This window comes from Dendrobium catenatum, unplaced genomic scaffold (assembly GCF_001605985.2).
Source record: "Dendrobium catenatum unplaced genomic scaffold, ASM160598v2 fragScaff_scaffold_1296, whole genome shotgun sequence".
NCBI classification, from domain to species: Eukaryota; Viridiplantae; Streptophyta; class Magnoliopsida; order Asparagales; family Orchidaceae; genus Dendrobium; species Dendrobium catenatum.
This window is the reverse complement of record NW_021319758.1, coordinates 320,433-331,451: the sequence shown is the minus strand read 5'-3', so window position 1 is coordinate 331,451 and position 11,019 is coordinate 320,433. Positions and strand designations below refer to the sequence as shown.

Below are 11,019 nucleotides of genomic sequence, written 5' to 3'. Positions count from 1 at the left end.
TTCAATCCTTTCTTAATAAAATCACTGATATTCTTGCTGGTTTGAAAGCTAAGATTCTCTTGTTTAGTGGAAGGCTTCAATTTTTCAAGTTTTCTATTAGCAATTATATTTCTTACTGGATTAGGGGTCTTATTCTTCTTAAAATTTGTTGCAATTTTATTAGAAAGGTTTGTTCTAATTTTCTTTTTCATGTTGATGTTAATGCTAAGAAAATTCATAGTATAGCTTGGAAAGATGTGTGTAGGCTGTGTTTTGGGGGTCTGAGTATTCCAGATCTTAATGCCTTATATTATGCTTTTAGTTGTTCTATTATTTGACGGATTTTAAATGGTCATTGTCTTCTATCTGGCTGGGGTAAGCATAAATACACTTCTCTTTGAAAACCTCTCAACTTAAAAAGCTTCTATTTTTTGTCAATTCATTTACTATATTATTGGGTCTATTAAGGACAAGATCTCTTTTATTATTATTCATAATAGTTCTCTTTCCCTTTATTGAGATCCTTATTGTGGAGGTAGAGTTTTACATGATTTGGATTTTAATATTAGCTCTTTTTTTGCATTCAGTTTCTGTAAAGGACTTCATTTCAGGTGGCAATTGGTCTTTGTTGGATTCTTTATCTACCTTGGTTTGTGTGTATATTTCTAATATCTCCATACAAGATTCTTCTTGTTCCTATATTTCTTGGAATGGAGTGCTTTTTTCTCCTTTTAAAAATTTCCATACTGCTTTTTATAGTGATTTAACTAGGATAGAATGATGTTCTTATGTTTGGCATAAGAGATTTGCTTTACGTTTTTTTTTTTTTTTTGCTATGCCTTGATGGCTTTGTTAAAAGGGTTGAAGACTATTGACATTCTTTTCAAAAGGAATTTAAATGTTCTTCTTACTTATATGTCATGTGCTAGAGCAGAAGAAACTCATAGTCACTCACCTCTTTTTTTAATGTAAGTTTTCATTTTGTATTATTTTAGATTTGATTCATGGATTACAACACTTCATTCTTTGGCCTACTCTTCTTTAAATCTTTGACTTCATTTCTGATTTGGATTTGACATGCAAAAAATATTTTTTTTCTTACTTTGAATTGCATTTTGTATTTTTATAGAGAGAAAAGAATGAGAGAAATTTTGCGAGTAATTTTCGAACTTTTGTTATGGTTGGCAGGCTTATTAAGCAGGTTATTCTTGCTAAGATTTTCTTATGGAAATCTTATCATGAGATTAAATATTTGGTTCTTTGAGCCTCATGTTGTTGTGTTTATAGGTTGGCTTTAATTTTTTCTGATGTCATTTTTTGGTCTTCTGTGAAGGTTTGTTTCTCTGCTGCCTTTACTCGTGGGTTTTTTTCATAGTGACGATTTCTATTCTTTAGTTGTCGCGCTTTATGGTTGGGGGTTTTGGGGACTATGATGATATGATTATTGTTTAAATATCAAACCTTTGGATGCCTGATCTGGCAACCTGTTTTTTGTCCCTCTTCTTAAAATTGTTCACTATAGGTGGCAATGATGATGGTTTTTCGCTTGGGCTTATCCTAAACTGATTGCTATTAATAAAAATTGAGCATGATTGTCCTACCTTTTTTCTCAAAAAAAAAAAAAAAACATACACACTTTACACCAATATGCACACCCATAGAAAGCAATTCAAGCTTATGAAAATTGAAATATTACCAAATAAAAACAAATATTATTCATTTTATAAAATTTAATGTAACTTTTTTTAATCGTAATATATATATATAATGTTCATATAAAAGTTGATATAAATTATATTTAAATTAATTTATCTAATTATTTAAATATAAAACACTTGAACCGCCCAATTAAAAAAAAAAAAACTAATTCAATGGTAGTTCTAACCGGTTCAACCCAGTTTAATATAAATCCAATTTTTAGATAAAATACGGACCAACCATCAGACCAATTCCCAGTTGAATCCATCCAACCAACCAATATGATCCCTTTTCAAAACAATAAACCATCAACTTTAGCAACATACTTGGCAAAGTTTAGGTAGAACTGTCATTATATCTAGACAAGATCATTCAAGCAATAGCATATAAATATACTGGCATATTCTGTAATAAAACAGTTGCTAAAAACTCATGCAAAAGATGCTTAGATGGGAATTTTTATTAGGTCCAGTGTCCTGACGCAGCTCTACGTTCAGACGCCAGTAAAATGATGCCACGTGCTTTTACTCTTTACCGCGGGGATCGAAGCCCCGACCCGAGATTGCTATGTATTGGCTGATTTGTGCAGACCTGGGTATTTCTCGACAATAACGAGAAATACCATTCTGTCAAGACCAATACCTAGCAATACCCCGGTTTTGCTAGGTATTGGTCTTGACATAGCGATATTTCACGTTATTGTGAAGCAATACCGAACAATACCTAGCAATACCCGAACATAGCTATTCAGGGTTCCAGCCAAGGTCGGGTCATCGAGCGGTAAAGAGTAAGAGCACGTGGCGAAATATTATTGACATCCGGATGTAGAGCTACATCAAATGTTCGGACCTAATAATTGTTCCTTAGATGGACCATATAACAAGCATACCAATAGGGTTTGGATCTAAACATTCGCTTAACATAATATCACTAGAAAAAAGCAGAAGCAACTCTTATCATCGAACATTAGCACTGCCACTCCCATCTAAAACTTCAAAAGATTTTGCTTCTTAATCGGTTATCCCTCCTCCTTGCTTGCGTACCGGGCGGGGTCTGTCATATGTGGGCCTGTTCTGAGCTTTCTGTAGATCTGTCGGCGCAGGCTCAACGCTTTCTGCCGCTCAGGAGACCTCTTCACAATTTGTCCATTCACAAACAACTCACCTGCAAAACGTATTAAGGAAAACAAGTAGGATAAATATAGATTAATAGTTTCTTTTCTTTGTAGAATTTAATTCGGTAAAGTAATTTAACACCATCAACTAATAAATAAGGTAAATAAATTGTTTACTTTTTAACAGCAAATTATTTTCCCTCAACTTAAATTATAGATGCAATAGCAACAACAAGCCTTAATCCCACTGTGGGAAAATAAAGTATAGATACAATATTACTACACTATCTCAGAATATAATAAACTAAAACCAAGCAAATTTTACACTTGATAAACTGAGGTATCAAAGATATATACGAGCCATATAAAAGTTCAACGAGTGGCTGTGCCTTCCTCGTTTGCCATGCAAGGGTTAAGGGGCCCTTTAGCATGCATGATCATTGGTTGATGGGCCGGCTGGACCGGTCCAGCCCGGACCGGTCCACTGTTACTCCAGGCGGAACAAAACAGGGAGGAGCGGGATTTAGAGGAGAGCCACGTTGGCTTTGGTGATGTTAGGAGGGAAAAATTTGAATGTTGGGGGGCTTATTAGGAAGTTTATTATTGTCCATTGTGTTTAATTAGGGGATTGGAGGGGAATTGATTCCTCATCTTGAATTTGAATTACTTTGAGATCTAGGGTTTGGTGTTCTTGAGGCTCTTGGCTTTGCCGGAGATCGTTGGAGAGTTTTTCCTTCCTCTCGAATTGAAGGAAAGTTGTATCTTGCAAGAGCTTTTCATTTCCTATTGGAATACAAGTGTTTGCTTTGATTTCCTACAAGTTTCTTCTCAGATTTCCACTGCTTTTGCTGTTTTCCTGCTGTAAACAGCAGTTTTGCTCTTCTTTTCGTACTAATCTTGGTTGGGTTTGCTTGCGAACTCAAGTATTACCTTAGGGTTACTTGCGAACTCAAGTATTTCCTATCAGACTTCCAACCACTTACCACTTTATTATTATATCTAAGGTGTCATGGTTGCATTCCACGAGCATAAGATGGCTTTTCTGGTCACTTTTTGAGTAGGGATAATCATAGAATAATAATGGAGTTCGTTGGCATGCCCAAATTTCTATAATTATAGCATTGTATTGAGTTGTCTTGTATTGGTCGACTCAATTTGTAGTTTTAAGAAGTGGGGTTCACGTCTTAGGAGGGGTTGTTCAACAAGCCATCTTGTGGTTTGAAGATCCTTATTGTTGAAAGGCCTGACAAGTTTGCCCCCTTAGTGACAGAGATAGTTAGGACTTGAATATTTTTTTGTAGGAGATCTGTGTAATTGCTCGTGTCAGAATTGAGTTAACAATAGGAGATCCAAAATTAATAATAGTCTGCATGTATGCAATTAAGCATGCTTGATACATAATTATGCGCCCCTTAGTAATGGAGATGGTTCGTACATGAATATTGATAGGATGTTTATGTGTAATTGCTTGTCTTAGATTGCGTTAAGTGGGGCAATTTGGTGGGTCCCACTTTGAACGTAAATATAGAACCAACAGTTTTCCCACCTATTTCATGTCTCAAGAGGGACATACATATTCCCGCTCTTTCCTAATGTTCAAGGGGAGAGCCCCACTCCGATTATAAAGACAACAAGATCAGAAGGCTTTTGAAGAAAGGACAGTTTGTAGAGATGATGAAGGACTTATTTGGGTGTCATAGAGATGTAGAAATATCATTACAGCGTGACTTAGTTTTCGAGAGTGAGTTTCTTTGACCTTAGTCCATCATAGCCTCGATTGATAGTGTCATCTATGCTTGCCTTTCTATGCCTAAATGGGCTTTTGTGTGTTAAGTTCATGCAAATAGGATTAACATCAATCTTGTTTGAGCTTTTGATAGGTGTCCGTCTGTGAGTGATAATAAATAATTGGTGCTTGTGTCTATTTGAAGCTATGAACTGATTCTAATGTAATCTTTTTTAAAATCTTGGGAGTTTTGGATATCCCTTATGATGCAAGATGTCCTATGATCTAGGATTCTTAATGTCACCAGATGAAATGTTAAATGAAATTCACAAAAATCAAATTAAGATTTCTTGATTAATAAATCACAAATTAAAATAAAAATTACTTTACCTTCGATATTATCTTTAAAGCACAAATAATTTAATAAAGCACAAATACAAAAAAAATCAATGAGAAATTGAAACCATTAATAATCACAATTTGATTAAGAATCACACCACAAGAAATCCAGATGGATTTGATTAAAATAATGCACTGAATTGATGGACACAACTCTAACGTCAATCTACAAGTTTAATGAGCAGTTAAATGATCACCGCTCTGTAATTCCTTTCAAAGAAGCACTGAATCGATGGACGCAACTCTGATGTCAATCTACAAGTTTAACTATGCACGGCTAGAAAATGCCATATCTGCTTGACAATGATGAACTAAATAAATTAAATTAGTAATCAATTTTATGTTTCTCTCCACTGTTGATCGACAACTACATCGCAAGAATTTCTGAAGAAATTAGGAGCAAATTTCCGCAGCATTTATTACTAGATATTGCCACAAAATTCATTCCCAGATAAGAGGTTTTTTTAGAAGGAAATAAATATTGCTAGGGTAAAAAAAACATTTAAAATTTATCAACAAATGAAATAATTCTAATCATTTCCTCACTTTCTCAAAAAACATGCAACTACACATGACTGGAGGATAGAATAACAAACGAGAACATCTGTCCATAGTTGGTATGTCAACTAGACCAAGATGAAGGGATTTGAAAATACACCCAAATGAAATAACACATCTCACCTATATAACTTGCAACATTTTTTTCTAAGATGCAAATAGACATATCAACCAGTACGTGAAGCTGACCAAAATGCCTCTAAAACAAGCTCAAAATTAAATGATGATATAGTAGACTCTTCTAAAGATAATTGACAAAGAAAACGACAATTATAAATTGCTTTTATCGACGTGCAACTTATACTATAATAAGGACCTGCAACTTATACTATAATAAGTACCAACGGAGCAGCCAAGGATAGACAAAAATAAAACGATCGTTAGTTTGCCAAGATGGACTTGATAATCAAATACTATACACTACAAGGGTAAGAAGAATAAAAATTAAAGTAATTAGAGTTCTCTTAAAAAAGAAAATAACAAAGGCAAATATAAAAATTATACAAATGGTATTTGAGAAAATACCTCCATAGTCCTTGTTTTCAGCATCAATATAAGAATCTGGGAGCACAACAAGAACTCCGGGAAGTCCTAAAGTAATGCAACGAACAAAAAAGGGCCATGAAACAAGTTATTAGTTAAAAGTTTAATTAAAAAATCTGAGCATTTATAAATTTAGAATTTGTGAGAACAGAAAACTATACAACTAAATTTCCTACTTAAGTGAAAAAACAGACTAACAAAAACAACCTACATAACATGTGCCCGGCTTTCATTGTCCCACATTAATAAATGGACATTTTTAAAGGAAACATAGAAATCATTGGGCAGTAAGGTGCCGCATGTTTAAAATAATAGGAGAACCCATGTTATTAATACAAAACTTTTCATTGAATCCGATGGAGGATCTATTATGCATTTGCAGATGGTAAACTCACAAGATAATAAAAAAAGAAATATAAATATAAATATATAGTTCGTAAAATGATACATTGAATATTTAAATAGTTAAATGATAAGTATATAAAGCCATTAAGTGTTAGCAGCAAATAGTATTATATTTTTATACTACAACTTTAGCTTAAAATGTTTAAAATATTGATTACCTACGTGAGTTTGAACGTATTTTTGGTGAATAAAAAAAAAAACTTCATGCTCGATAGAAGCTTGTTCTAATTAGTCATTTTGAAATTAACCAAGTCATTCTGAGCACGCTTGCTAGCTAGATTCTAGAGTGAAAAATAAGCTTATTTTGATCCTAAAATGACTCACTCATAATAGAATTTGAGCAAGTTGTCTTAGTCTTGAAATTAATTTATTATTTCAAACAAAATGATATTTTTTTTCTGAGTGGTCTTCAAAAAACTGGAATTGATTTCAACTTTGAACCAAAATTTGAATAAGCTGAGATCATCTAATTGAGGAAAATTGATGATTAAAGCATGCCAGCAGCTGGGGGAAAAAGACAAATAACCTGAGAAAGTACCAGATAACGCAAACTATATGAAAATGAAGTACAATATGAAAGAAAGAAGATGAAAGTTTAGAGAAGGTTGGTCTAGGATATTTCATTGAAATCTTCTTGAAGAAAGACTTTAGACACTTATACCCAACAAACCACAATGATTACAGTTGTCATCGATTTACCCAAATTAAGACAAGTATCTTCTATTGCAAACAAGCTTAACAACTTAAATAAATCAAATTTAAACACCTATCAGCCTACTTACAGCAGCAGCTATGTCATGATGCACTCATTTCGTGATAGTCTTGCATTCATATTGGTATGTTTCAGCCGTGTTGGATCTAGATCATTGACATGGAGCTGCAGCTTTTTCGATCATGAAGTTTCACTGCATTACCATCATGATTGGAATGGCCTTGTCCTCATGGCCGAGGTTTGGCCAACATGTAAATTGTTATCAACAATCCATGTTGCATTTGTAGGTGGCAAGCCATCCTATTATATGAGGTGCTGATTGTGTCTTGTTATCATAAAATAGATGGCCAGAATGAAGCATGTGGATTGGTGTAAGCCCGGGTGATTGGGTGATCGTTCACAGTGTCTTGTGGGAATGGGGTTGCACGTAAAGATGTGTTTTCTCTGTAATGTTTTAGCAAGGATACACAGAAGAGTAGATTCTTGAATGACATCATAATTTTAGCCTGTAAGCAGCAAGACCTATTCATTCCCGTGTAGCAAAAGTTCCATTAGTTTCGAATATTGTTCATTTGGGATGGATGTTTATCGGAACTATTGCAAGTTCACACTAATTCTCCCACTTGAAGTTCAATGTTTCTTGTATTTATCAGTTTATTATTTCACGAGCTCAGTATTTTCAAAGCACTAACTACATGCGATCCGTAAGGATTTATTGTTGCTTCAATGCACAAAGCATAAAGAAGTGTTACTTTACAAACTAAAGCATTCATGATTTCAATGCTTGGAAGGGCCAAAATGATTACACGAGGCGACAAACCAAAGGTATCATTCCTTGATCGAGCTTGCCATATAGAACGAAGATTCAGTTTATCCTAATCTAAACATTTGTAGAAGTCATAGTACTGCATAATTTTTTTATCCACGTATTCGGGTTTCCATTGGCATAACGAAGCTGCATATTTTTAAAATGAGTGATGACCATTATCTATGTCATGCTACTAGACGTTCAACGCATAGCTCAAGATTTTCCATCATTTTGCTAGCCTAATCATGTTTCACTCAAAGCAAAGTTAAATGGAGTTGAACCCCATGAAGGATATCAATAATTTAGGCCACTTATTCCTTTGTAACAGTGGATTGATTATTCATCTTGATGGATGATCGTGTATTGTCAACCATGTAATGGCGGAAAGAGTCGACAAGAGCAAAAAATGATAGGGGATGATAAAAAATGGAAGCGCAACAACTCTAATATGGGAATTGTGGTGAGAAAACAAATAACCTGTGTAAGTTTTAGAAGAAAACGTAGATTATAGGAAAACATAGAATAAAACCAAAGATAGAAGATGAAATTTAAAAAAGTTTGGTCTTAGGACATTTCATTAAAACTTCTTGAAGGACCATCCCAACTCCCCACAATGATTATAGCTCTCATCAGTTCATTGAAATTATGACAAAGATATACTATTACAAACAACCATGACAACTTAAGAAAATCAAAGTTGTACACCCGTCAAGTTAGTTACAACAGCAACTAACATCGTCTCATCTTGCATCCATGGATGTTCATTAGCCTTTGTCCACCTGGTAGTTTTGCATCCATGTTGATATGTTTCCCCACCCGTTGAATCAACGAGGCGGGCGTGCATCTTGTTTGTTTGTGCTATTTGCCGAATATCCATCATGATGTGGGTTAGTATCATAATCATTTTGTAGTTGACTTTTAAGCAACATGATGTTAGAGAGTTTCCTCTAACATAGAAAATAATAAAAAACCTCTAAAGTTACGGGAAAATTGAGTCCATAATGTTTTATTTTTATTAGCATATTAAAAATATGATTATATTTCATATTTTCTATAATATATTCTAAGGAATAAAAAAATTAAATTTAAAAGTAACAGGGTGTGTGTATATATATACAAATTAATTTGGCACAAAATAAATACATTTTTTCTCAAGTTAAGAATCTAGCTCTTGAATCTACATCTACTCAAAATGACTTGGTCAATTGTGAATCAATTCAAAATTAAAACAAGTTTGAGGGAGATTCAACTTTTTATCAAGAATAAAAAATGTATAAATTCCTATGGCAATCAAAATATACTTATTTTAAGCTAAAATTAATTACAAAATTTCTTTGTTTATATGCTGAAGTTGAATCAGTAATAGTTTAAACTTCACCACTTTATAACTATTCATATAGATATTAATTTATCATTAAATAACCAAATGTAATTATCTTATAGGTTTATAGTCCGCAATTTGCAATCCAACTTGCACTTCCTCAGTTGGATTTAATAGAAAAAGCTACTATTCCTTAACAAGTGATTCACGTATTATTTGAGACAGGGAACATCAAAGGCACATTTCTACATAAATAGCTGCATATTCATTCTTACAATACCAAAGGAACACCGAGTAACTAACCTACAAGCTTATCAGATGTTTCCTCGTCAATCTCACACCCGAAGCGAAAGAAGCCTTCGAACGAGACACTGTAGATTTTCTTTGTTGCTTCCTCCTCGCTGAACAGTAAAAAAAACATTATCTTCTTATACAGCCAACCATATAACATGATAAATACATCCCATTGCAAACTAGGACTAAAAAATAAGCAAACATATACTGCCTGAAAAAAAAACGGTAAAGATAGAATGGTGGTACCACCTTCCAACGACCTTTGCTAGAGTTTTGATGTAGCAATCGATCAATTGCTCCTTGGTGGCGTTCTCCCCGACTGACTTATACATAACGATGAGCCAATGCTCATGATCGCGTCCAGAGAACAGACGAGCCGTCTCAGTTGGTGGCTTATAACTGGATCCACCACGAGAACCCCAGTTGATCGGTGAGCCACCGCCACCGCCACCTCCAGCTCCAGCTGCCAGTCGTAAGGCAGCGTAAGGCATCGGACGACGGCGTATGACATCGACATCACCGACCAGGGATGAAACAAGACGGATGGGATGCCGTGAAGAGGGAACCGGGGAGTGGAATAAGCGTTTCGAGAGCACTGTGTTTAGTGTTGAGCGGAAAGACCGACCGGCCCGCGCCATCGAGGAGGCGAAAGCAGAGGCAGCCATCTCAGCAACGGCGGCGAGGGAAGGAACGTATGGTAGAAAAAACCTAATCTTCGTGGTGTTTTCCGGATGGGTTGGGAGACATTTATTCCAGAAATAATTAGGAGTATTGAGTTTCTTTAGATATTTTACTTATTTTAGTAATTACAAATATCCTGTTTATATAAAAAATTTAAATTTTTATTCTAATCCAATATTTTTATTTTTAAAATAAATAATATTGAATTTATTGAATTCAAATTTATCTGTGGGCAACAAATGATCTTACTGGTACGTATACTTCTTTTTTTTTTTGGACATTTAGGTCATTTAAGACAAACTCACACACACAACGCATACACATGGACTCGAACCTTGGACCTCTTAGTTGGAAGCCTAAGCTCTCAACCAATAGGCCAAGGGGAGTTGTGTTGGTACGTATACTTAGAAAACAAATGAACCAAAAAGTATAATTGGAGAGCATAAAAGAAAAACAAAAAAAGAAAAATAGGGGATGACAAAGATTTCGGTCTAAAAAAAAATTCTATACTAACCCAAGAGATATTTTCTGAAATTTTTCTTGTGTTATTACAATACCTATTATCACTTATTTATTGAATTTTGGAGGTTACAAAGGGCTACATAGCGAAATATAGAAATACAATGCTACAACACACTATACTTGTGTGATGTGTCACCCTCTGATTGGTTGGAAAGTTAAGTTGGAAGATTCATCTATCGAATGAAGCAATACCGAGATATTATAGGCAAGTGACGTAAGGGCGAGCTCTATGGTGGGTTACGTGTTGTGCACTGGTGCT

At 34.5% G+C, this 11,019-nt stretch overlaps 1 pseudogene; it reads right to left on the bottom strand.

Moving 5' to 3' along the window:
• Positions 1-1,966: 1,966 nt before the first annotated feature.
• On the bottom strand, positions 1,967-10,222 carry LOC110109357 (annotated as a pseudogene).
• Between the last annotated feature and the right edge of the window lie 797 nt (positions 10,223-11,019).